We start from the raw sequence: 25467 nt of genomic DNA on the forward strand, positions 1-25467 counted from the left end.
GGCTTTAAGAATCATTATTTCTATTGTGTTTTCTACTGAAAAAGACAAGAGAAAGAAATCTAATCCTCAACTCAGGCCTTGGCTTCTAATTATCTTCTTAAAACCATTCAGGTTCCTTAAGCCTTTTATATTGGTGGCCTCAGGACAATCTTCCTACTGTCTGATGTCAATTTTCAGTGAAGCTTTAATACCTGCTGATGCATGTGAGGCAAAGGGAACTTTGCTTTAAAAAATGTATTTATCAAAACATGGTGCTCACGTACACATAGTCTCAGCTTTAAGTCTCGCTTCTCCTACTAGGAGAAGGGGTAATTTGGAGTGTTTACTCTTCACAATGCAGGCCCACCTGAAATTTCATAGGTTTATAAAACAGGAAAACTCGCAGAAGCCAAGCTCATTTTAAAATATAAAATAATAATTTTTTAAAACTGCCTCTGCTGTTAGGCTGAAGGCAGCTCACCTGCTCATTTGTCAAATCTGTGATTCTTATTGCTAACAAAATGAGAGAAACAGGCAGAGGAAAAGAGAGCAGAGAAAATGTTTATTTCAAAAGGGAAAATAAAGATTTTTTTTAACATGATAACTGATGCTCCCTCTCAATGACGGCAGAAAACACACCAGAAATCAGTCATTTTTTGGCAGCTTCTTTAGATACATCATACCTTAAAGATTATCTAAGTAGATGTGGGTTAAAGATGGGAAAATAACATCATCAGATGGCTCCATAGTCCACAGACTAGACCACCCTGAGAAGCCCAGCTAACCGCAGGATGTCAATAACCCCTTAGGCTGCCCTATAAGACCATCATGATCCCTCAACTGTTTGTGTAGCTTTGTCTCTTGTCAGTTCCACCTTTCTCTCATAAGCTGTGCTTACATCATATTGAGTCACATCTTTAGCTTCCTCAAACCATCTTGTCCCTGACACTTTCAGTTTGGCTCCATCCATGCTCTCCACTCTATCCTGCCTCAACCCTTTCGCCCTTGCCCACCTAGCAAATTCAGCAAAAATACAGCCTTTTCTGAGAAACCTTTCCTGACCTGCACAAGCAGCCTATGGTTCTTGCTCCCTGCTGTTTCTGCCCAGCTCTGTTGAGCCTCAATTATTGTCAAACAATAGCAGAAGGGATAGTTTCATAAAATATCCTATCTTTATATCTTTAGATTTTAGTGTGCTGGGCAGTCCTTACTTGTAGATTAACTATGCTGAGTAGGCCCCAAAAGAATTTTATGAGAAACTGCCATACCGGACACAAATCAACACTGAAGTAGTGAGTCCATTTAATTCAATTCAACATACACCCGTTCCCCCAATAGGAGCCAGGCACCGCACTGGCTGCAGAACTGGGGATTTACCAAGAGCTCCCAGACCAACTCTGGTCATCAAAGGTGCAATAAATTGAAGGAGGAAGCAGACAAAGCAACAATGTATCCTATTTGGGGTCAACACTAATATTTGGGGGATTTTATTTTTTCTGGTAGTGAGACCAACTGGGTTTCTTGTATTTTCCATGACAAGTAAGGACATTATTTATTTATTTAAAAAAGGAAAGAAAGAAAAGAAAAATATCACCATGTACCATCACCATCAGTTCATAAGAGAAAGGACAGACATGCCCCCACCTTCATCGCCATCAATGGATTAAACATCCTGGTGTCAGAGCACATGCTTAGCCAATATTAGTGAATAAATGGATGTGAAAACAAATATGATTAATAGGAAATAGGCTCCACTGAGTTAAAAATTATCTCCAATAATTCTTTACCCCAGCGACTATTGATCTGGTCGCAAGAGAAGTTTCATTTGTCAGAGGGGCCGTGGCCAAGAGAACAGTTTACTACCTTTGTGTGACCAAGTGAATTTGTCTTCAGAATCCTGCATATACCCTGCCTTCCTGCAGGCCTTAAATCCTGGTCTCCTTAATCCTGCATATACCCTGCCTTCCTGCAGGCCTTAAATCCTGGTCTCCTTAATCCTGCATATACCCTGCCTTCCTGCGGGCCTTAAATCCTGGTTCTACAATCTTGATACCCCACTGCCACCACCAGGATGGCAGAACCGTGCTCCAGTACCTCCCAACACCCACAGCTGTGAAAGCACAAAGATGTCTGTGGTCATCCCAGCACGATGCACACAACCAAGGAGGCCCAGCACCAGGAAGGTTCATTTAATAAATGACTCAATGACAGCTCTTCCTTCCTCGGCCCCCAACTGATGTGCCTAACTCCAGTCTTCCCCACCTTCTAGTCTTTCCACGGCGTCTCCCATTAAGCTTCCCTGGCCTTCTCCAGTTCAAAATCTTTAATGACTTTCCATTAAGCTCAGAAAAACGCCCAAGTCCTTAGATGAGCATTGAAAGGCTCCCATAATCTGACTTTAATGTATCTTTTCAACCTCAATGCCTTTCAGCAGTTTGTCTTAACTCCCCTGTGTATTTTCAGGAACTACTTTGCCTCCTATTAGTGTCTGTGTCTTCTGTCCTCTTCTAGGGAATGAGATAAGTGCCTCACTCACCCCAGCACAAAATCCTGCAAATACTAACTCAAATTATAACTCTCAGGTGAATGAATAAGGTAGGCATGCACAGGTAAATAAAGACTCACCTTTACTCAATTATTCATTTGTGATCTGCCCCATTTAATACAGCATTAGGTACATCATAGGAACTCAATGCATAGGACTTGCAAAAGGAAAGGGTAAAAGGCAGGATGGCAAGAAGAAAAGGAGGGAAGAAGGAAGGATAAAGGGAAGAATGAGCTCAAGCAAGGTCAGGGTTTAAACTCTATGACAGTCCCTTCAGTTAGGTTTTTTCTCTTGGACCATAGGGCAAAGGTGGGGTTTGGATAATGCTGGGACAGTAAGTGATTCAGACTCTACAAATCAACTCTGCCCATAGAGTCAGGGAAAGGAGAAATTAAGTCTCCAGTTATAGGTTGTGAGAATCCCTGTCCTTAGCAAAGGAGAAAAGAAAGCTGAATGTCTGAAGGGAAGGCAAATGAATGTTAGACACAGAAGTGCCCAGCGGCTTCCAGCCAATCTTTGCGTTCATTTGTTCTGTGTCCAGATCTTCTTCCAGATGTTAGTTCTGCAAACCAATAGTCCCAAGTCTTCAGCCATCATCAGACACTTGTTTGCAGTCTCACCACAGGCAGCCGCCACTCAAAAGCAACAACTTTCCATAGATGGCTCTTTTAGGTCATCTTCCTGGTTTACATACATTCTCAGCAAGTTTCAAATTATCCACCTTCTTCATGTCTCCAGGACACCCAGTTTGTGACTTTACTATGCTCATACACCTTTCCCTTCTAGACCTTGACTTACCCACCTCCTCCCACAACTGTGGAATGCTTAAGTACTGTAAAAAGCCCCTTATTCCACTGTACTTACAGTGGATCTTCTTCGTGATTGAACCCTAACTAATAGGAAATGAGGAGTCCTCTATACCCCCGATCTTCTTTAGGTAGAAAGCAGCCTGAGAATGCTACTCACTACAAATATAGATCATTTCTTATGTAAAGGGAGACGTATTATAATGTATGCAGGATTTGTTTTAATCCTGTATGGTAACACAGAAATGCCTCTCACGAAAGAAGATGTTTATATTCGCAGATCCCTAAAAGCAGGAAACACGCCATGGCATGCGGGACCATATGGGGAAGGGTCAGGGGTCAAGAGTCAGAGAGGGGGTGAGAAGGGAGAGAATGACCCAAAACCTTTATTGGGGTTTTCATAGGAAGGACCGTACGAGGCAGGGTAGCTATGGTGAGTAAGTCTAGGGTTAGACAATTTGAATAATGATTTGTGGGCTCTAAGCTACATGAGTAGTCCCTAGTTGTCCAGTATCTCTCCCTGGGTTGATTTAGGGCAGAGGGAATATTGGCTTGTTGTGTGAGAGTTTGATAAAGGAGATGGTTGGGGCCATGCTATGGGCTTTAGCCACTCCGTTTTCATTTTGCTTTTATGTTGCTCTTGGCAAATCTTCTACATAATATAAAAGTATATCTCCACACTCTTACAACAAAAATTTTAATTTTTTTTTTTTGTGGACTGATGCCTCTGAATGAGGAGTTAACATGGTTTATCTGGTTCTAGCTGCTCTGCTTTCATTATGCTATTGTATTGCTTTTAGCAAATCTACACATCATAAAAATATATGTGTGTCTGCTTGCCTGAAGCTTGTTAATGTCTTTCCAAAGTTGCCTAACACATGATCAAGATTGTGCAGGAGACTCATCATGACTTGGGATCCAGATTAGGGCAACAACATTTGACTTGGTGCTCTTGAGCGCTTCCATTCCTCAACCCAGTAAGGCAACTTAGATTTGTGAGATACATGCACAAGTAGGTGGCCGAAATTAGTGACTAAACATACAAGACATCCAGTTAAATTTGAAGTTCAGGTAAACAATGAATACTGTTTTAGTATAAGCATATCCAATTTAATGTTTGGACATATTAAACTAGAAACATACTTAACTGGATGCTCTGTACTTTACCTGACAACTCTATTATAAGTTTCAGTAAGGTATAGGGAAGCTAGGCATGTTTCCTATGGTATTCATTCTTTTAAAAATTGTGTCTATTTTCCTACTTTTGTCAGATGTAGTAATGTGATTTTATTTAACATGTAGCATAGAAAAGGCGATACAGACTTCTGGGAACCCAGAGCAAGAGGAATATCCCTCATATCTACTGGTCACTTACAATTCATCTAATATTTCACATACCTGATTTCATGCAATTCTCTCCACAACCCCAACAGATGCGAGTGTCACCATTTTGCTGTGAGGAAATGGACACGCAGAGGATTTGCCCAGAGTCACACAGCAGGTAGGTTGAGGCTCATCTCTCTGACCGATGCTCCCTGGCTCCCAAGCACATATGCCCGTAGCTCCAGCACGCTGCTCTCTAGTGAGGCACATGAGGAGCTTGCGGAGTGTGAGGAGGGAGTAAGCTCTTGCTGTTTTTCTGACACTTTTGTGATGCCAGTGTTTTCCCTTGTTGCCTGACATTTGAGAGGCCTGTTAATAACTATATACTTTATGGAGGACAAATAAAGGTAAGAAAGAAAGAGCAAAGATGTGGGAAAGACATAAAATATACCTCTGTTTTATTCTAGAAGGAGGAATAAATACTTATCCAGTGACTCAAACAGTCCCCTAGCCATTTGGTCTTGTCACATAAAAATGGTAGCAGATTGTCTTCCATGGAAAGGGAGCCTCGCGTGGGGATTGCTCTGCATTAAACTTGCTGTTAAGTGATCCCTCTGGTCACTCAGCGTCCAAGTGGAAGAGAGTCTATTTTTACATAGGAGAACGCTTTGCACAAACTAGAAATAGTAGGACTCCTCTTCTGAAGTTTCATAACAGGTCTCTCTGTCTTGGAATATTGCGGGAGAGAAGAAGAGAAGAAAGTGAGGACACAGTGCACAATGTCAAGTAAGCTATGGGGGCTGGTGCTGCGGAGTTCTGACCTATGCTGCTTGATAGGGTAGAGGAGTCTTGGCTAGAAAAAATTAGGCATTTAATTATAAAAATGCAGTGAAACATATCATCCCCATGTGGAGGTTTCCTTTCCTAAAAGGAGCAAGCCAAGATAGAGCCAAGATGTTAGCAGATTGGTATCTTTTTCTCAATGAAAGATTGATGTCCCTTAGCCAGGTTAAGTAACTCCATCCACTCTTGGCTTCTATTTTCCACCACTCCTTTTCTTATACTTGAGGACTCAGAGTAAACCGGTCAGCATTTACCCTTGAGCTTGACCTAAATCATTTTCTAGAAAGACGCTAACATGAAGGGAAATCCATGGGCCAAAGCTGAATGGAGCAAATGAATCACAAAATGCTTTTGTCCCTACTGAAGCATGTGGCCCTGATGCTTTTGGGAACCAGGTTACAAAATAAGGGTCTTATGACACTCATAGACACCACTCAGAATGCTTTTCTTTTAAGAGTCCACACTGGTTACATCACCACCAGGATTAGGACTTGGGAATGCTCACACTGGGCAAAAAAACTCCAACAAATTCACTAAATATACCTGTGCTTACATATTGATTCCCCCAGATAATTGTGGATGTATCTCTTCTGTTTTCTGCAAGACTGTTTTTTGTGTGTGTCTTCTGTGTATTTCTGGGACAGGAGCTGAAATTTTAATAGAGCTTCAAAGGAATTCATGATAGAAGTCACAAATTCAACTTACTTCCTTAGAGGACCTGTATATATAATGATTTGATATTTTGGCTACACTAGAAACTGCCTCTTATTGTTTGGTTTTAAGGCAGTTTTCAGGTTCAAGTGAGTTAGTATCTTGAACAGCAACTGTATGTCAGGTAAATGCAGTGTCAGGATCTGACAGGTCTTATGCCCTAGAGTCTTCCAACCCACTCTGTGAAGTGGACATCAGTCCCCCTGGCTCACAAGTGAGTTGACCTGGACTGAATAAAAAATGGCAAGCACATTAGCCCAAGGCAGTCATTCCAGGGGATGACATAGCAAGCATAGCTAGCCAGGTCTGTCTGGTTCCAAAGCCACGCTTTCTGTTGCCTCTCCTTTGCTACATGGTTCACTGAAGACCAGTTTGTTCCTATGCTGTTGGACTGGTGCCCTGTTCCTATTCTTACCACCTGTAACTGCCTGGATTCTTTCACTGAGGGTCTTCTCTTGCTCTGGAACCCACTTAGCTGTCCTCACTATAAGCTGGAAGTACGGAAGAATTAACTCTCCCACCTCCATGACTGCCCAGTCAAGACTAATGAAGTTGGTAGATGAATATCCACTCTGCTGCTCTTTGGTGAGGCAAGGTGTGTGCTGCATATACTGTTTCCCAGCACCCTTCTGAGGCCAAACCCCACCTCTGACATAGGTAGGTGCTTTGCTAACTTATCCTTTTTTGGCTGTCTTCACTTTCTTGTGCCATTTCTCCATCCCCCTAGTGGTGCTTCTTAGTTTATCTTTCACATTATTGTCTCATGGCCTAATTTTGAAGGAACTCCCCAAATGTGTGGCTTTAGAGATGAAGGGACTGAAGAAGTGTGGTGTGTGTGTGTGTGTGTGTGTGTGTGTGTGTGTGTGTGTGATGAGAAGGGTGAGAGAAGGTGATAGTCCAAGATGAGACTTGCCACTGCTGTCAGATTTCTACTTTTTCATTTGTAAATGTGATAAAAATACTTGCCTTGCATAGCTGTTGAAAGTATTAAATTGCATGATGCATGGAAAGCTGATGTGCATAGTTGTGCTCAATTAATGTTCAGCAATTATAGAGTTGAAAGGTCATGAACTTTGAGCTTGACCCGTATTAAAAATCTGGATTTAAACTCTGCATCTGTCACTTACTAGCTATATGAGTTTGGATAAATTACTCTGATCCTCAATGCCTTTATCTGTGCAATGGGCGTAAAGATATACTCCCCACAAAGCTGTGCTAAATGTTGAAATAAGCAATGTATTCAAAGGAGCTACAGACAGGACATTGTCAATTTCCAGATGATGGGAACACCTTTGCTTCTGCTTCTTCCATCTATTTAAGAATACAGACAAAGCCTTAGGTGTAGGGTGATTTTCCAGGCTTCTTAGTATTACACTAGCAGGAATTACAATTACATTTGCAATTTCTCTGAGTGATTGATAGGCATTTCATAATGATTTTATCAATTGGTAGAAGGTGAAAGTAACTCAATGATTAGCCTGGTTCTTCCATTAAAACCCAAAGCCCCAAGATATTCTCTAATTACTCACAAATCCCTGTTAGGTTTTATAGTATAATTGCTATTCATGGTCCAATTAAGGAGCAATTGCAAGCTGAGAAAAAAATATGCTTTATTGCTTCAATTTTGAAATTCGTGCATTTGGAGCCTACTCTACTCCTAATCTATAGGGTTCCCTATAACGTGATGCCCATGCTGCTACAAGGAGGCTTGTGGGACTGCCTTACCCTTGCCAGGCTCCTGCAGGAAAGCTCTCGGGCTGAGAGCAGAGCCTCAACAGGCTCCAACGTCTTGCAATCTAGAAAGCAAAAGGACAGATAGACAAGGGACCCTGCCCTTTCTGGTGTGCTTGAAAGAAAATCATCAAGATCTTTTAGAGTTTAAGCTATCAGGATGGGTGGGGCTCTGCTAGGTTGAAAGCTGGTCCTCCAATGAGGGAAGATAGGTTGCAAATGCTAGGAGGCTGAGAATTCAAGCAGGTCTGGATTCAATTCCCTGTTCTACCATTTCTAGTAGTGTGGCTTTTGGCAAGATCGCTCTCAGTATTCCAGTGCTCTCATCTCTTATGAATAGGGAAAATAATAGCACTCACTCTTTAGCAAAATTATAAGGATTAGATGAGATAATACATGGAGAGCACCTAGCACATAATAGTCTGTCAGTAAATGCTGTCATTATCACCACCACCACCACCATCATGATCACCATCATCATGATCTCTATCTTCATCATCACCACCATCACCACCAATATTACTTTTCCAACTTCTACACAATTGACCTTTATTGAGCATATAGGTCAGGAAGGGATATACCCGCTAACTGTGGCAATGATACCTGCAGAGCTTCACATATCTCTTCGTATTGTTTAATGTTAAACAACACTATATAGGGTTCTTTACCAAGTACATCTCAGAACATTCAACCCTCCAATTTTTATTGTAAATCTGAAAAAAGAAGGTATGAGGCATCACAGAGTATAGTGGCCAAGGGTATAGACTTTGAAGTCAGAGGCACCTGGGTACAAATACCTGGTTCTAGATGCTCAGCCTCTGCATCTATAAAATGGTTTCCTTCATAGATGTATGTGTGAGATTTAAATGAGATAATATATGAAAAGTGCTTACTACTGTATGTGCACTTAAATATTCAAGAAAGCTTAAATTATCGTTATTCTTATTTTTAAAAAGAGATGGAATCATAGTATTTCATGGAAGTTTTCCAAAGCCTCTCTTCTGTAAATTTACTGAATGTTAAGAAGAGAACATAAATCTGTCCAGAAGATTCCTCTTGGAAGTGCTCAGTGGTATTATACAAAGTGAGCATGGGTGCTGGGCAGGAAAAAACAGATTCCACTGTGCTTTGCATACATTTCACACTTGCCAGTAGACGCATAAGGACTGTGAGGAGAAGGGGCCACTAATGGATCAATCAATTCTTCATGAGGAAGACACTTTTCTGAGGAAAAATAGAATGGAATTCCAAAGTAGACGGGGACTTGGGGGAAATTCAGAATATGCCCAAGTAGGGACAAAATAGAAACTTGGGCCTGATGATCAACATCCTCCCACTCAACTAGGAACTGTCCCTTTGTCGGAAAGGACAGGGGCTTGCTCTAAGAAGCATTGTGCTGGACGCCATTTCCAACTCCCTGGGGTGGCCTTAGCTCCCAGTTCTCACCTTAGAAAGAACCTGGGGAATATGGAACAATCCCTGATCCCTAAGCACTGGCCAAAGGGCTTCACCTACAAAAGAACCCACCAAGCATCTGCCTATAAATACAGAGAAATATGCTTAAGCATTTCTTCATCTTCCAGAAGTCAAAACCAAGATCCATAAATCTTGCAGTCGAGGAGCAGGTGCTTAATTTTGGTCCTCCATTTTGCCAGAGAATTCATTTCATGCTGAACAGAATGGATCATTTTGCTTTGAGCTTGGCCCCATGGTTCCCAGGTTCCCATTGGTGAGGCATTATTCATTCACACTCTGGTCCATTCGTTTCCGCTGCAAATTTCCAGAGACTTTCAGATGTGTTGTTTACAGATTTTCTCATTTATGTTATTTCCTCGTGCATAACAACGATCCACCAACTTTCATTTTCTTTAATGATCCTCTGAATGGGGAAAAATGTTCCTTTGTTTCGTCACATGTTCTGATGTGGACCTGGTTTCAGATGTCAAAATGGTTTTGCTGGATAATGATCACTCTTCACCATTTTGCAGGCTGGCAGCAAGCCCCGATCCAAAAAGGAGGGCGTCAGAGGAAGGGAGCCTAGGGCAGGGTAAAGAGTGAGACATTTGGAATCAAGTAGGTTTATAGCCCTGCCACTTCCTAATATCCGGTCTTGGACAAGTCATCCTACTGCTTTATGCCTCTGTTCCCTCAGCTGTATAATGGAGCCAGTGCTTATTGACACTATGAGATCATGGCAAGGCTGTAATATTACTGCCAATCTTAGTAACAACATGAGATCCCCAGGAATTATGAGTCAGATGCTCTATTCCACCCTGGTTTCTCCAAAGATGAACAAATATCAATAAATGCAAACATCTCCAAATTACAAAGGACACTTGAAATAATCTACTGTGCTTATTTGTTTACCTCTCTCTCTCTCTCTCTCTCTCTCTCTCTCTCTCTTTCTCTCTCTCTCTCTCTCGCTCTCTCTCGCAAACTGTTTCTTACAGGCAAGAGCTATGTGTTATTTTCATTTGTATCCCCAGTAACACTAATCAGTAAACATTTATTGAACTAATGTAAATGTCAGCTGTGTACTAAGGCTCAAATAAGAACACTGACCCCTATTGCACAAATCAGTGCAGCCTTAAATGGCTGCTGTCTTAATGGATGTTCTGGAGGAGGTGATAACCTGTTCCAACCAATGCTCTGGGAGAAGGGCAAAGCAGTTCTGAGAAAGGGGGAGCCAGCCCAGGGTCTGATCCCACAGAGATCCATCGCTTCCTAGAAGGTTGAAGGTTTCAGTCTGAGAGAATGTGGGAGCAGAGCTTTGAGGAGCTGGGCTTGGACAGACAGGACTGCTCATCCTGGGAGAGAGAAGAAGAGAGCACTGAACAGACCCACAAGTACTTCCGCAATATGGGATTGAACTATTTTGCTCTGGCCCTTGTAGGAGTCTTGATATAACACCCTTCACAGCAAGTGCGTTTGCCAGTGTTTGCAGATTCCTTTGGAACCCGGGGAGACTCACAGCGCAAGTAGTCACTATACTCTGAGCAAGTCCGCAAGATGCCTGGCTGGGGTGAAGGGACAGGAGGCCATGCTTGATAACTGGTTGGACACACATAAAGGGCAGGAGTAGCCACATGTCCACCTGTGCAATCACATTCCAAAAGTCGGAAGCAACTTCCCATGATTCTCACTCACGTCACCCACATAGTGAACCCCTACAGGGAGGAGTTCAGCGGTCCCGTGGACGTGCCCCTTGGTCAATGGCTGGGCTCCAAATGCATCAGGGCTGATGCCACAGGGTTTCTTTTCTGATGTCACAGGAGGAGGAAAGGAAATAGAAGTGGCAGAAAGAAATAAAAAGAGGAAAAGAAAGGAGGAAACCAGCTACAAGAAAATGACTTTTACGGCGCAGTGTGCCAAGTGTTGTCCTAAACAGGTTTCCATTTCCAAAGCCCAGTGAAGAGGAATTTATCTAGGTTCTTGTTAATGCTTTGCACCGGGAACGCCCCTGCTGGGAGAGCCTCCATCAGCAGCCAGCTGCCCTGCACAGCTTTGGATGCGTGGCCACTCATCATTGCTGTCTTAGCTCCCATTCAAGTCCATGGATGGGGATTACTTCCTCGCAGCCACTGAATCATCCAAGGCTGCCTTTTTTTCTCCGTGATGCCCACAGCTTAGCCTAGCAGATCATTCTAAATGAGAGACACATGAAGGGCATTGCGGAAAGGATGGGCCCAGGGGACTAACTCAGGCCTTGTCCGGAGACCCAGGCAGATGAGGCTGCCGGTCTGCCATCTCCAACTTTGTTGCTTTTTCCAGAGCAGCCAGACACCTTCGTCCAGTTACTGGGTCACATTCTGTACAAGGAAACCAAGGGTAATAAAAATAGCACCTCACATTTGGAAACTGTTTTACAATTGCCAAGTGCTTTTCATACCTGTCATCTGACTCAGTCTTCACAGCACCCTTCTCCGTAAAACAGAAAAATATCTTATTTGAAAGAGAAAGAAGCACTGTATGGCAAAGTCCCCGGCCCCTAATCCTACAGCAAGTTTGCCAAAGTTCTGCCCCTATGGTCTGTCTTCCTGGGGTTGTAGCTCAAAGGGAAGTGGGGGTGACGCACGTTCCGTCCCCACGGCGGGCTGCCTCCATTGCCCAGCCCCATCACCCTCCAATGTAATCGACAGCTGCATTCTCTTCATGGCTCCTCCTAAATATCTTTATCACCGCCTGCCCATCATTCTCTCCAGGTGAAGACTGCCACATCTCCCCCTTGCCCTCAGTCTTTCTCCCCTCCACCCACTCCTCGGGCTGCATGCAGAAAAGAAGGAAATGACATGTTTTTCCTCAAACAAAAATGTTAGCACATCACATCGCTCCCCAGATTTCTCTAGTGGTTCCTGAGGACAATGTCCAGGGCGCAGCCTGATCTGTTGCTAGGCTTTCAAGTGTTGCCATTTCCATACCCCTAAAGGCTCTGTGTTTCAGTTCTGCTCACCTATGACCTTTCCAAATGTGCCAGGAGGCCATGCCCCTCTGGACTTTGCTCATGAACTTGTCTTCCTGGTATTACAATAATTGTAATAATTATAATAATAGTAATAAGTACAATAAGGAGGACGATAAGCTTATTTTGTTGATAGTTGATAATTGACCATCACGGTTATTTAACTCACATATCTACTCAAATCTTCACCCTGTGTAGAAAATACTGCCTCCTTCTCCTCACCCAGATCTCAGTTCAAATATTACCTCCTCAAGGAGGCCTTCCCTGACAATCCTCTCTAAAATCATCTGCCCAACTCTATCTCCTGCTTTCCTTGTCACTGTATTTTTATTTTGTTTCAGCTCATTTTATTTCTGCCTCTGCGTGGAAATGTCCTATCTCCAATCCTACTGCCACTAGCAGAGTGTGAGCTTCTTGGGAACAAGACTGACAGAATAGCAGGCTTATTCACCCTGTGGCCCTGTGCCTAGGACATGTCCATGGTCATGGTATTAAGTGACCCAGGACCATTTGGCTGACAAGGAATCTAAGGCTCAAAGAACTTAATTAACTTGCCTAAGATCAACCAGTTATCAAGTGGCAGAGCCAAGAGTTGATTCAGGATATCCTGACCTTAAAGTCAGATTCTAATTTCAAGGTCACATGGTCCAGAAACGTCCTCTAGTGTCCTCAAGAGTATTTCTCAGTACACATATGCACAAATTGTCATCACGAGTAATTACTCCTGTCTTGACACTTGCCCTGTCTTGTAACTGCTCATTTCTGTGTCTTTAGACTGTGAGCCACTTGACATCAGGGATTCTATCTTGTTTACTGGAATATCTCTAGTACTTGGCATGGTAACTGAAATCAAGAAGGTGCTACGTTTTTGAATAAGGTATGGAGGAAAGCTGAGCATCATTTTGCTGAGTGCTCTTTGACTTAGCATTACTTTAGACCAGAGCTATTCAAAGGGTAGTCCCTAGACCATCCCTGGGAACTTGTTAGAAATGCAGATTCTCGGCCCCATCCAAACTCATTGAATCAAAATCTCCTGGAAGTGGGGCCAGCCACCTGGGGCTTTAAAAGCCCTCCAGGTGATTCTACCATAAGCCAAACTTTGAGAATCACAGCTTTAGATCAATGACTGATACCACTGAGCAAATTTAACACAACTCTGGCTGAATCCCAGGTTCCCTCAGGTCATGCGGTCTCAGAGTTGAAGGCAGTGTAAGGAGCAATCACCCAGACCCTGCTGGAAGAATCAGCTCCTGTTTGCCCTGCCTCACTTGGCACAGGCAAGCCTTTTCCTGTGCAGTGCCATGCTGATCTTCCTTCTATAACAATCTAATGCCCACTGGCAGGCACACTGAGCAATGAAGTTATCCCTGCTCTTCAATACTTCCTCCTAACCTCTTCCACACCATTTGTGTCCAAGGAACGTCATCCTGGTTTCCCAGTGTTCCGGATTGCTACCTGGACCTTAGAGCCCCTTTGGCTGGGTTTATGACCTGATCTAGTACTCCTTTCAGAATGCCAAGCTGGCCCCACTCCTTCAGATTTTGGCAAATCTTCTCCTTTGCTTCACTCATTTATCTGTTCCCTGCTAAAGTGGATTGCTATCACTACCTAGATACCTGATACTAGAAACTACCACCCTCCTCCCACACCAGTCCAGATTGAGATGGCCCCCTGGAGATGATGCTGTTGAGCTAATGGCTCGTTTTCTTTATAGTCAGGCACCAGAACTAGCTATTTCCCGGAGTCCTGTCCCCATTGGGCCTGGCTACTCTCTTGATGCTGCAGTGCTGCATGAAAATCTTAGCCTGTTTGGGCGGCACATTTTCAGGGGTGAGTCCTTCCCCAACAATCTTAAGTGCTACTCCAGCTCCACTCTCAGTGATGAGAAATTCACCTTCCAAAGTGGTCTATTTTATCTTCCAACAATTCTGGCTATTACAATGTCCTCATATGACCACAATATACTTCTTTGTAACTTCTGCCCATGATTTCTGGTGCTACCAGCTCATTTAGCCTACAACCCCACCCCAAATTATTCAAAGCATTATCTGCTTTGATCCTCACTAAATCTATATTTTATCTTTAATGAAATGAACGCTGTTGGTTCTCTCAACCAACACCAGTCATACACAGTTACAAAACCAGGCTGCAATGTTTCCATGTTAAGGAAGTAGATCTCAGTGCTGATAAGAGATGGGGTAGGTTTCTGCAAATGTGTCAGTGACTGCCTGGAGCTCCCCAGAAGTTTAGCTCCGAATAAATGAACATTCCTACTTTAGAATAACTTTATTTTATTTTTAGAACATGCCCTGTGGAATTGCATGCTTAGAGGGACAAGGAAAAGCACATGAGACTTCTCAAATTACTGCAGACATATTATGGGGACTTGAGAGAGAAAGCCTGCAAGTGGAGTAAAATGTCAATGAGCAGGGAATGAGGAGGGTGAAGCTATGTGTCAGCTGTAAGACTTCCTGAGTAGAACATCTCAGCCCAGGACAAGACCACTAGTGCTACCCTTTTATTCATACATGGGTTCTCATTGACTCCAGCCTTGGCTATATGGGACCTAAGTCACTTGAGTAATATCATTGCAAAAAACGTCTAACTGAGCTGTACATCAGTTCATTGGGTTTGGTGACCATATTGATTTCCAGGATTAATATTGAGTGCAGTCTCCTAAAACATCAGCATGAGTTCTGGAATCAGATAAATTTGTATTCAAATCTAGACAACTCATTAGCTCTAGGTTGTGGGACAAATTATCTAACCTTGAATCGCAAATCTCCCATCTTCAAAATGGGTAGAAGAATGTATACCAAAGACCTATTTGGGAAAAGAAATAGAAGTGACATTTATAAGGTGAGAGCAAATATTTTCATTAGTATTAAATGTCACCCTAGACCTTTTCTTGTCTAACCCCATTTACCTACATCTGTAGGTTTTCTCCATCACTGCCTCCCAGAGTCAGGATGCTGTTACCTGATTCTCCTGATTATCTAGATTCAGTGTCCTGTTTCATTTCCTTCCACAACCATTTCCTGGTGGCTGGCTCCAGGAGAACTTTTCCTGCTTCCTTTTGAATTTGGATCAAATAAACAAATGCCTGGTAGTTCTAGCATCTCCACTCAGCACTTTGGGGTCCACTCTTGTTTTGCAACCCTACATCAAGCTCTACCCATCTGTACCCAGGCTGAGTGTGGGGACAGAGCCAGGAGTGCAGTTTCCAGGCTCTCGGCCTCATGTGGAGAGGTGCAGGCTCAGGTAGTAAATGGCCATCAACTGTGATTGGATGGCCATCAGCTGTGGCTAGTTGGCCGTCAGCTGTAACCAGTGAGCCATTGGCCACTAATTTAACTGCCGTGGCTATGCTAGCAGAAAATTGGGGGCTAGCAAGAAGATGGTAGCGGAGCTAGCAAGTGCGGATTGCAGTTAGCAGGGTAGACCGCAGCTAGCAAGGGGAGTCTGTCAGTTGGCAGGCAGAAAAGCAGACAGCAGGTCGCACGTGTGAATCCAGCCTCCAGTGAGACTATAGTGGTATGACTCCCCTACCTATAGCTCCGTGGGTGTTCCTTTTTGGCCTAGCCACATCCTGCATTCTTATGTGGGGAGCGGGAGCTGAGACCCCACAGGCCGCCCCGCACAACACATGGTGCAGCGAGCAGGATCTCCCATATGACACTGAGCTTACCAAATTTGATACTGAGATGAGAAAGCTTGAAGGTTTAAAGTAGCAAAAAGCCAGTGGACGGGGAGCTAAGGTATCTTCCTGTTGTACAAATTTGCATGCTATTAAATCTTAGATCTCAAGAATGAGGTCTGATGTTACCTTTCAGAAGAGAGGTGGGAAACCAGGTTCCCTCAACTTAGACTTTGACAGGTTCATCTGGCAAGGTGGAAGCTGAGAAGAGGGCAGAGACCTTAGAATGTAACTGGGAGGTAGAGGAGGAGGTGTCCTTGTGGAGCACAGAGTTGAGGCCCAAAAGAAAGTATCTGTGGAGAATCCTAGTGAAGCCTGGGACCGTGACATAGAAAGGATTCTTAAAGGAGGAGACAGAACTGGGAATGGGTACCACGCCTGAGCCTGGGGACAACAGGTTATTTATGCATAACTGCCTAAGGCTGAAGAGGAATTCTTGTAGCCCGGGTTCTCCTAAGATTGCCTTTGTGAGTATTCATGTCTCCACTCCCACAGTGGTGTCCACATGTATCATGATATGAGTTCTTAAAGTCTCTTCAAGACATAGCCTGGTCTTTCCATTATGCCAGGACTGCACTAAATAGAAAGATGCCAACTTCCCAGGCACTTATCTATCTGGAAGGTACAAGATGTGCAGCAGTCCCATTGGGTCAGAGGGACTGGGTGTCCATAGGGACCAAACCTGGGCTTAAGGATGAAGCCCAACACACATTAGATGAATGATTTTACAGCAAATTCTTAGCATTTACAAACCTCAGTGTCCTCATTTGTAAAATAAGAAAGGAGTCAAACCTATGTTCACAAGGTTAGATTAAATGAGAAAATAAATGGAAATCATATAATGTGTCTGACCCGTAGTAGGATAATTAGATGCTTGTATCACCAACATATTTTTACCTATAGTTTTGGGATAGGAGTATCAATCAAAGTTATATTTTATATAGCTATGAATCATTTTTAGAGCTCCTCTCCATGAAAAGACATTGTGTCAGCTCCATGAGCAATAAAAAGAAACAAAGCATAATTCATAAGCTCAAGGGATAATGAATGAGTAGGGGATATAAGAAAAATAATGGTTATACAGGAAGTAAAGTGAGACCTAGAGAAAGAAATATTAAAATGCCATGCCATTGGAGGAGGAAAGGTGACTTGTATTTACTGAATGGCTACTCTGTCTCAGAAACTATGTTAGAATCTTACAAATTTTATTTCCCATAATCCTCTCAACTACATTACAAGGTAGGTCTATTGCTATTCCCATTTAATAGTTGTAAGAACTGAGTTAGAAGGACCAAGTGACTTTCCAAGAATCCCCAACAAGCAGATAACAAGAGGGATCTGACTCTTAAGTTCTGCTCTTTCGGGATGACCTCATTGACTGTAAGGAGAAAGAAAATACAGAGGAAAGATATTTACATTGGCTCTAGAAAACAGAATTGTGGTATTGTTTCAACTTCACATTGGGAAACTATAAGTAATTCTGGAAAAGAGAGGTAGGAATCATGTGCATTTTGTTTTTCTCAAGTGAAAACATAAGCACAGCTTCTCTCATCAGTGGTAAGTATGAATAATGTGTGTTATACTGGCAAAGCAACCTCATGCAGAATCTCTGATGGTTCAGTGGGGAAGCATTCAATGATGATTAATTGGAAATCAACCCAGAATATTTTCGTGAGTAAATGGGCCATGAATCTTTTCCAAACTGTGGCCTCAGAAAAATAAATCATAGATAAAAATAAAAACATAAAAAAAAATTCTAAAAATAAAAAATAGTAAAATGAAAGCATAAGGAATATAACCTTGTAGATAGAAGGTGGAGATAAAATATTTACATAGAACTAATCTGCCAGACATTGTGTTTGGTATACATTGATTGGATTTTACACAACGGAATACTGATATGTGGTCACACTGGATCTAGAGGAGGAAAGGCATTACCCAGAACACTTGAACTTGATGCAATGAGGGTATAATCAGTGAGCTGTCAGAGATTACTATATTGGGAGACCCTACATGAAAGGGAAGTCCGTACAGAGGAAAGCAGTGATGAGGAGCTACGATGGAGACATAGGAAGACTAGGTCCTGAAGAAATTCTATTAACCTCTGAATCCAGGTGCATATGAAGTCAGGTCCATCCCTGCATTCCGTGGTTGTGTAAGCCATTGCATCTTCTCTTTGGTTTAGCTCGTCTGAGTTGGAGTTGTGATTACTTATAACCAAAAGTGTTCTGACTAATGTGGAAGTGAACTCATTCTGTGTCTCCAGCAATGAGGACAATACAGGGCATAGAGTAGATGCTCAAAGATATTATTAGGATGACTGAATGATATGCTTGTTCTTTACAAGCAATTATAAGCAATGACTCAGAGATATTATGGTTATAGTGACAGAAATAGAAGTAAATCTCTCATGTCTTGATTTCTAATTCAGTGCTCCTTCAATTACTTTACGTGGACCTTTTCTAATTTGATGAAAACCTTATGCCTCTAGTATATTTGGAGGAACGTTTCTTTTTTTTCAATTATCTTTCTATGTTTTATGATTTAAAAAAATTCTACATAAATACATTCTCATCATAAAAGATCCACCCACTCCACCATACTCTTATTCCATTCTCAGTCAGTTTGGTATGTATCCTAATAGACCTTCTATGCATATAAAGTTAATTAAGTATCAAGTTGATAATAATCTTTGAATTAAAAAATATAATACAGACCATATGGGAGAAGACAGTTGTTAGGATTCAGAAAAAACAAAACAAAACAAAACAAAACAAAACAAAACAAAACAAAAAAAAACAGAATATACTGTGCTGATAATTGTTGAAAAAGCAGGATGGGTGCATCAAAGTTTCTTACTCTATTCTCTATGCTTTGCTTATGTTTCACATATACAAAATACACAAAAATAAAAATAAAACTTAAAATAAGAAGGTGTATACACTGGCTTCCAGTCAAAATGGCAGAATAGGTAAATGCTGTGCTGACACCTCCCATGAGCACATCAAAATTACAACTAAATTATAAAACAGTCAACCTGGAGAACCATATGAAGAGCAACTGAACAAAATTCCTATAACTAAGGATATAAAGAAGAAGCCACGTCAAGACTGATAGGAGGGGCAGAGATGAGAAATGGGTTGGTCCCACACCCACGTGTGGTGGTTGAGAATCTGGAGGGATATCTCAGATACAGAGGTCCCCTCTAAGGAGAGAGGACCCAGTCCCATAATGGGCTCCCCAGTCCAGAGCACCAGTGCCCAGAAGAGGAGCCTCCACAACATTTGGCTGTGAAAATTAGTGGTGATTATGTCCATCTGGGTACAATGGAAGGCTACTGAAACCCAGTTGTCCTCTTAAAGTGTCAGTGCAGAGACTCATTTGCTCACAAACACTCACCCTGGGCTCCGGTAAAAGGACAGCAGCTTTAAAGATACCTGGGTCATACAGGAAAAATAAAAAAAATTTGAATTGTGTGGCCGCAGGGTGAGAGCTGGAAGGAGAGCCACCATTGTTTCTGTGTTGAGCCTTCTTCCAATACAGCAGGCAGGCAGGTGCCATCTTTCCTGTGTTGCACCCTCCCCCCGCAGGTCCTTCAGGCACAAGCAGGTGCCAAATCCAAATCTGCATTAACCTGGTTAACACCAATTGCCCCCACCCTGATGACTCCTTCAGAGCATGTCCCACCAAATTCACTCTCCAGCAGAGGCTCTTACAGTGGCAGGCAGCCTGCCTCCATCCACAATACAGTCTTTCTTAAAAACTCTCAAGGATCCACAGGCCCCGGGCAGGCAGAGGCTGGATTTGGTGTTCCCTTTGCCTCTTGCTGTGGAGCCTCAGGCTTGGCACTGGTGCCAAACCTGAAAATGCATTAACCTAGTAAACACCACTTGTTCCACATTGGTGACTACCTGAGACCCCACCCAAACCAACTCACTTACTGCCCAAGGATTTTTCAGCAGCTGGGTGTGCTTTACAGACAGCTGGCAGGTGGTGGTTGGCCTCCAGATGCCCTGTGCCTTTTGCTGAATGGCTCCAGGACTGGTACCTGTGACAGAGTGCCCTCTCCCACATTACTCAAGTCTGAACACAGGGTTCTACCCAAAGCAGATTTCTATGTAGCTCTAACCATGTGGTCCTGGGTCAGTTAGAGATAGCAGCTGATCTTGGCCTACACCAGAGTCCCTCCTAAAAACCAACAAACCCATTGGCCAGCTTCAGACCACAACAGAGCACCATGTGATTAGCTCCAGAAGTAACACACCCAAAGGGTGGTCTTAGCAGGCACCAGAGCCATGCTGGGGTGAATCCTACTCTGTGGGATCAACCCTTGCACAGCAGTTCATATACTGTTGTCATGACCAATTCTCATAACCAGTCAGCCTCAGGGTTAACCCCACCCAGTGACTTGCCAACATCAGTCAAGGCTTAACTAAAACAAGAAGGCACACACAACCCACATAAGGGACACTCCTGGAGCACCCAGTGCAGGTTATCAGGGAGACTGCACCACTGGGTCCCACAGGACACCTATTATATAAGGCCACCCTGCCAACACTAGGAGACAAAGCGGATCTACTTAATACATTGGAACAAACACAGAGAGGTAGCCAAAATGAGGAGAAAAAGAAACATGACCCAAATAAAACAACAGGAGAAAACCAGAAAAAGGCACAAATGATATGGAGGCAAACAACCTACCAAATACAGAGTTCAAAACAATGGTTATAAGGACGTTCAGTAAACTTAGGGAAAGAATAGATGAACTCAGTGAGAACATCAACAAAGAGATATAAGCATTAAAAAAGGACATAGAAACCATGAGAACCGGTCAGAAATGAAGAATACAATAACTAAAATGAAAAATACACCAGAAGTATTCAGTAACACATTAGATGAAGCAGAGAATCAATCAGTGATTTAGAAGATAAGGCAGCAGAACATACCCAATAAAAACAGTAAAAAGGAAAAATAATTTTTAAAAATAAGGGTAACTTAAAGATCTTCTGGGTCAACATTGAGCATAACAGCATTTGTATCATAGGACTACCAGAAGAAGAAAAAAGAGAACAAGGGGCTGAGAACCTATTTGAAGAAATAATGACTGAAAATTTCCCTAACCTGGTGAAGGAAATAGATATACAAATCCAGAAAGCCCAAACAAGATGAATCAAAAGAGGCCCACACCAAGATACATCATCATTACATTGCCAAAAATTAAAGACAAAGGGAGAATATTAAAAGCAGCAAGAGAAAGGGAGTCAGTTAACCACAAGAAGCTACAATATGACTGTCAGCTGATTTCTCAACGGAAACTTTGCAGACCAGACGGGACTGGCACAAAATATTCAAAGTGATGAAAAGCAAGGACATACAATCAAGACTACTCAACCGAACATGGTTATTATTTTAAATGGAAGGACAGATAAAGAGCTAGAAACAAGAAAAAGCTAAAGGAGTTCATCACTACCAAACCAGTACTGCAAGAAATCGTAAAGGGATTTTCGTAAGAAGAAAAAAACAAAACAAAACAAAACAAAACAAAACAAAACAAAACAAAACAAAACACCATAAATGTAAATAATAAAATGGCAATAACTACGTACCTATCAATAATCACTTTAAATATAAATGAATTAAATGTTCCAATCAAAATACATAAGAATAGGGTACTGAATGATAAGAAAAAACAAGACCCATACATACTCTGTCTACAATAGACCCACTTCAGATTGAAAGACACACACACACCAAAATTAAAGGGATGGAAAACGATATTTCATGCAAATGAAAAAAATTTAAAGGCTGGGGTAGCAATACTCATATCAGACAAAATAAACTTTAAAACAAGGGCCATAACAAGAATCAAAGAAGAACATTATATAATGATAAAAGGGTCAATCCAACTACAGGCTATAACCCTTGTAAACATTTATGCACCCAACATAACACACCTAAATTTCTAAAGCAAATATTGGTAGACCTAAAGGGACAGATTGACAGGAATGTAGTCATAGGAGGGGATTTTAACACCTTGTTGACATTAGTGACTAGATCATTCAGATAGAAAATCAACAAGAAAACAATGGCCTTAAATGGTCTGACAATTAAGTTCATGAACTTATTCCAACAATGTTGCTAATCTTTATTAACATCAGAGGGATTATTCATTATGAATTTGTACCAACTGGACAAACAGTTAACCAAGTTTACTATTTGGAAGTGCTGAAAAGGATGTGCAAAAATGTTAGGTAACCTGAACTTTTTGCCAACAATTCAAGGCTCTTGCATCACGACAATGCACCAGCTCACAAGGCACAGTCTGTGAGCGAGATTTTAGCTAGTAAACAAATAACTGTATTGGAACACCTTCCCTACACATTGATCTGGCCCCCAATGATTTCTTTATTTACTTGAAGATAAAGGAAATATTGAAAGGAAGACATTTTTATGACATTCAGGACATCAAGGGTAACATGACAAGAGCTCTGATGGCCATTCCAGAAAAGGAGTTCCAAAATTGCTTTGAAGCATGGACTAGGCACCGGAATTGGTGCATAGCTTCCCAAGGGGAGTACTTTGAAGGTGACCATACCGATATTCAGCAATGAGGTATGTAGTACTTTTTGTAGGGTGAGTTTGTGAACTTAATTGTCAGACACCATATCATGTCAGAGGGGTAGTAGACTTGTTGGGGTTATAACTTTGTAAAGGGTATAAATGTCTAATCATTATGTAGTTTTGTACGCCTGAAACTAATAATAAAATTAAATTAATTTTTTTAAAAGGCACCAGGTATATACGGGGAGGACTGAGTTGTCAGACTTCAGGGCAAGGGCTGCAGGCGCAGCCTTCTTCCAAATGGAGGAGCTGGCAGAAGACATTTTTTTTGGTGTTGAGCCCTCCCCACTCCTCACAGGCAGAAATAGGTGGCTGTTGTATTTGAGTCTCCATTACCTGGATAATACCATTTGTTTACCATGTCCTGGTGATTCCCTGAGAACCTGTCCCATCCAACTTGCAGACCAACCCTAGCCATTTCCAGCATCTTTTCCATAAAAATGGCCTCTCTTTGCTCATGTTGTGGACTTTCCTGAAATCTCTTAAAGGTTCATAAAACCCAAACAAGCAGCATATGGCTTTGGCATGTCCCGTACCACTGACTGATCAGCCCTAAATCTGGCATGAAAGAGAGCTGGCCTGAATTTGCAGCTTGGCCTCTTAAGGCACCTCGAAGCTCAGTGCTGGTGGAGGCAATCTGCAGATTGCTTTGTGGCTCATGACAGATGGCCCTGGGCAGGGCACAGGCTGCAGCTCAACTTGGCTTGTGACTGGGCCCCTCCTAGAAGGCCCTAGGGTTGGCTGACCTGGTGGCTCTGGACTGAGATGGAGCATCACTTGGCCACATGCAAGAACCACACACACAAAGGGTAAACTTGGAAGGCTCAACAGATATGCTAAAGCAAATCCTGCCTCATAGAGTCAGGCCCCTGCACAAGAGATCCTCCATTGTAGTCACAGCCAGTACTCACAACCAATCAGGTTGAATGTCAATCCAGGTTGATGTGCAAACAGCAACTGAAGCTCAACTAAAACAGGAGAGCACACACAACCCACACAAGGGACACACCTGGAACACCCAGCTCAGGTGATCAGGGAGACTATGCCACTGGACCCCACAAGATATCTACTAAATAAGGCCTTTCTATTAAGACCAGGAGACATAGCATCCCTACCTAATACATAGAAACAAACACAGGGAGGCAGCTAAATTGGGGAGACAAAGAAACGTGTCCCAAATAAAAGAACAGAACACAGCTCCAGAAAAAGAACAAAACAAAATGGAGACAAGTAATCTACCAGATGCAGAGTTCAAAACACTGGTTATAAGGATGCTCAGTGATCTCAGAGAGAACTCAACAAAGAGATATGAAACCAAAAAAATGAAGATAAAGACCATAAAAAAGAACCAGTCAGAAATGAATACAGTAACTGAAATGAAGAATACATTAGAGGGTATCAACAGTAGATTAGATGAAGCAGAGGACTGAATTAATGATTTAGAAGATAAGGTAGTAGAAAATGCCCAACTGGAACAGCAAAAAGAAAAAAGAATTTTAAAAAATGGAGGGTAGTTTAAGGAGCCTCTGGGACAACATCATGCATACCAACATTCACATCATAGGAATAACAGAAGGTGAAGAGAAAGCAAGGAATTGAAAATATATTTGAAGAAATAATAATGGAAAACTTCCTTAACTTGGTGAAGGAAATAGACATACAAGCCCAAGAAGCATGGAAAGTCCCAAACAAATTGAACTCAAAGAGGCCCACATCAAGCCACATCATAATTAAAATGCCAAAAGTTAAAATCAAAGAGAGAATCTTAAAAGCAACAATAGAAAAGCAGTTAGTTACATACAAGGGAGCTCCCATAAAACTGTGAGCTGATTTCTCTACAGAAAGTTTGCAGGCCAGTGGGGCTGGCAAGAAATATTCAAAATGATGAAAACCATGGAGCTACAACCAAGATTACTCTACCTAGCAAAGCTATCATTTAGAATTGAAGGACAGATAAAGAGCTTTCCAGACTAGAAAAAGATTAAGGAGATCATCAACACCAAACCAGAATTACAAGGAATCTTAGAGAGCTTTCTTTAAGATGGAGAGAGAGAAAGAGAGAGAGAGAGAGAGAGAGACAGAGAGAGAGACAGAGAGACAGAGAGAGAGAGAGAGAGAGAGATCCAAAATATGAATAAAATGGCAATAACTACATATCTAGCAACAATTACTTTAAATGTAAATGGATTAAATGCTCTAATCAAAAGACATAGGGTGGCTGAATAGAGAAGAAAACCATTACATATACTGCCTTCAGAGACTCACATCAGATAAATAGACATACACAGACTGGAAGTAAAAGGACAAGAAAAATACATTTCATGCAAATGAAAAAGAAAAAAGCAGGTGGTATAACAGTACTTATACCAGACAAAATGGGCTTTAAAACAAAGGCTATAACAAGAGGCAAAGAAGGACCCAATAATCCTACTTCTAGGTATCTATCCAAAAATCCAAAATGCTACTTTGAGTGGACATGTGCATTCATATGTTCATTGCAGCATTGTTTACAATAGCAAGATGTGAAGGCAACCTGGATTTCCATTGATGGATGAATGGATAAAGAGGAGGTGGTACATATATACAATGGAATATTGCTCAGCCATGGACGGGAATGGGTTCTTGCAAACTGCGGCAGCATGGATGGACCTGGAGGGTATTGTGTTGAGTGGAGTGTCAGACAGAGAAAGACAAATGCAATGTGATTTCACTTATATGTGGAATCTAAAGAACAAAATAAACACAAAAAACA

At 42.0% G+C, this 25467-nt stretch overlaps 1 long non-coding RNA gene across 1 annotated transcript in view; it reads left to right on the forward strand.

Moving 5' to 3' along the window:
* The first annotated feature begins 5164 nt into the window (after positions 1-5164).
* The window catches only part of LOC109461069 (uncharacterized), a 32631-nt gene continuing 12328 nt past the window's right edge, over positions 5165-25467 (forward strand). Inside the window, exons 1-2 of the long non-coding RNA XR_002139617.3 lie at positions 5165-5439; positions 6683-6864. This is a non-coding gene — a long non-coding RNA (uncharacterized LOC109461069). The remainder of the gene's footprint in view (positions 5440-6682; positions 6865-25467) is intronic.

Source organism: Rhinolophus sinicus, chromosome 15 (genome assembly GCF_057876585.1).
Source record: "Rhinolophus sinicus isolate RSI-liver-muscle chromosome 15, RSI-T2T, whole genome shotgun sequence".
NCBI classification, from domain to species: domain Eukaryota; kingdom Metazoa; phylum Chordata; class Mammalia; order Chiroptera; family Rhinolophidae; genus Rhinolophus; species Rhinolophus sinicus.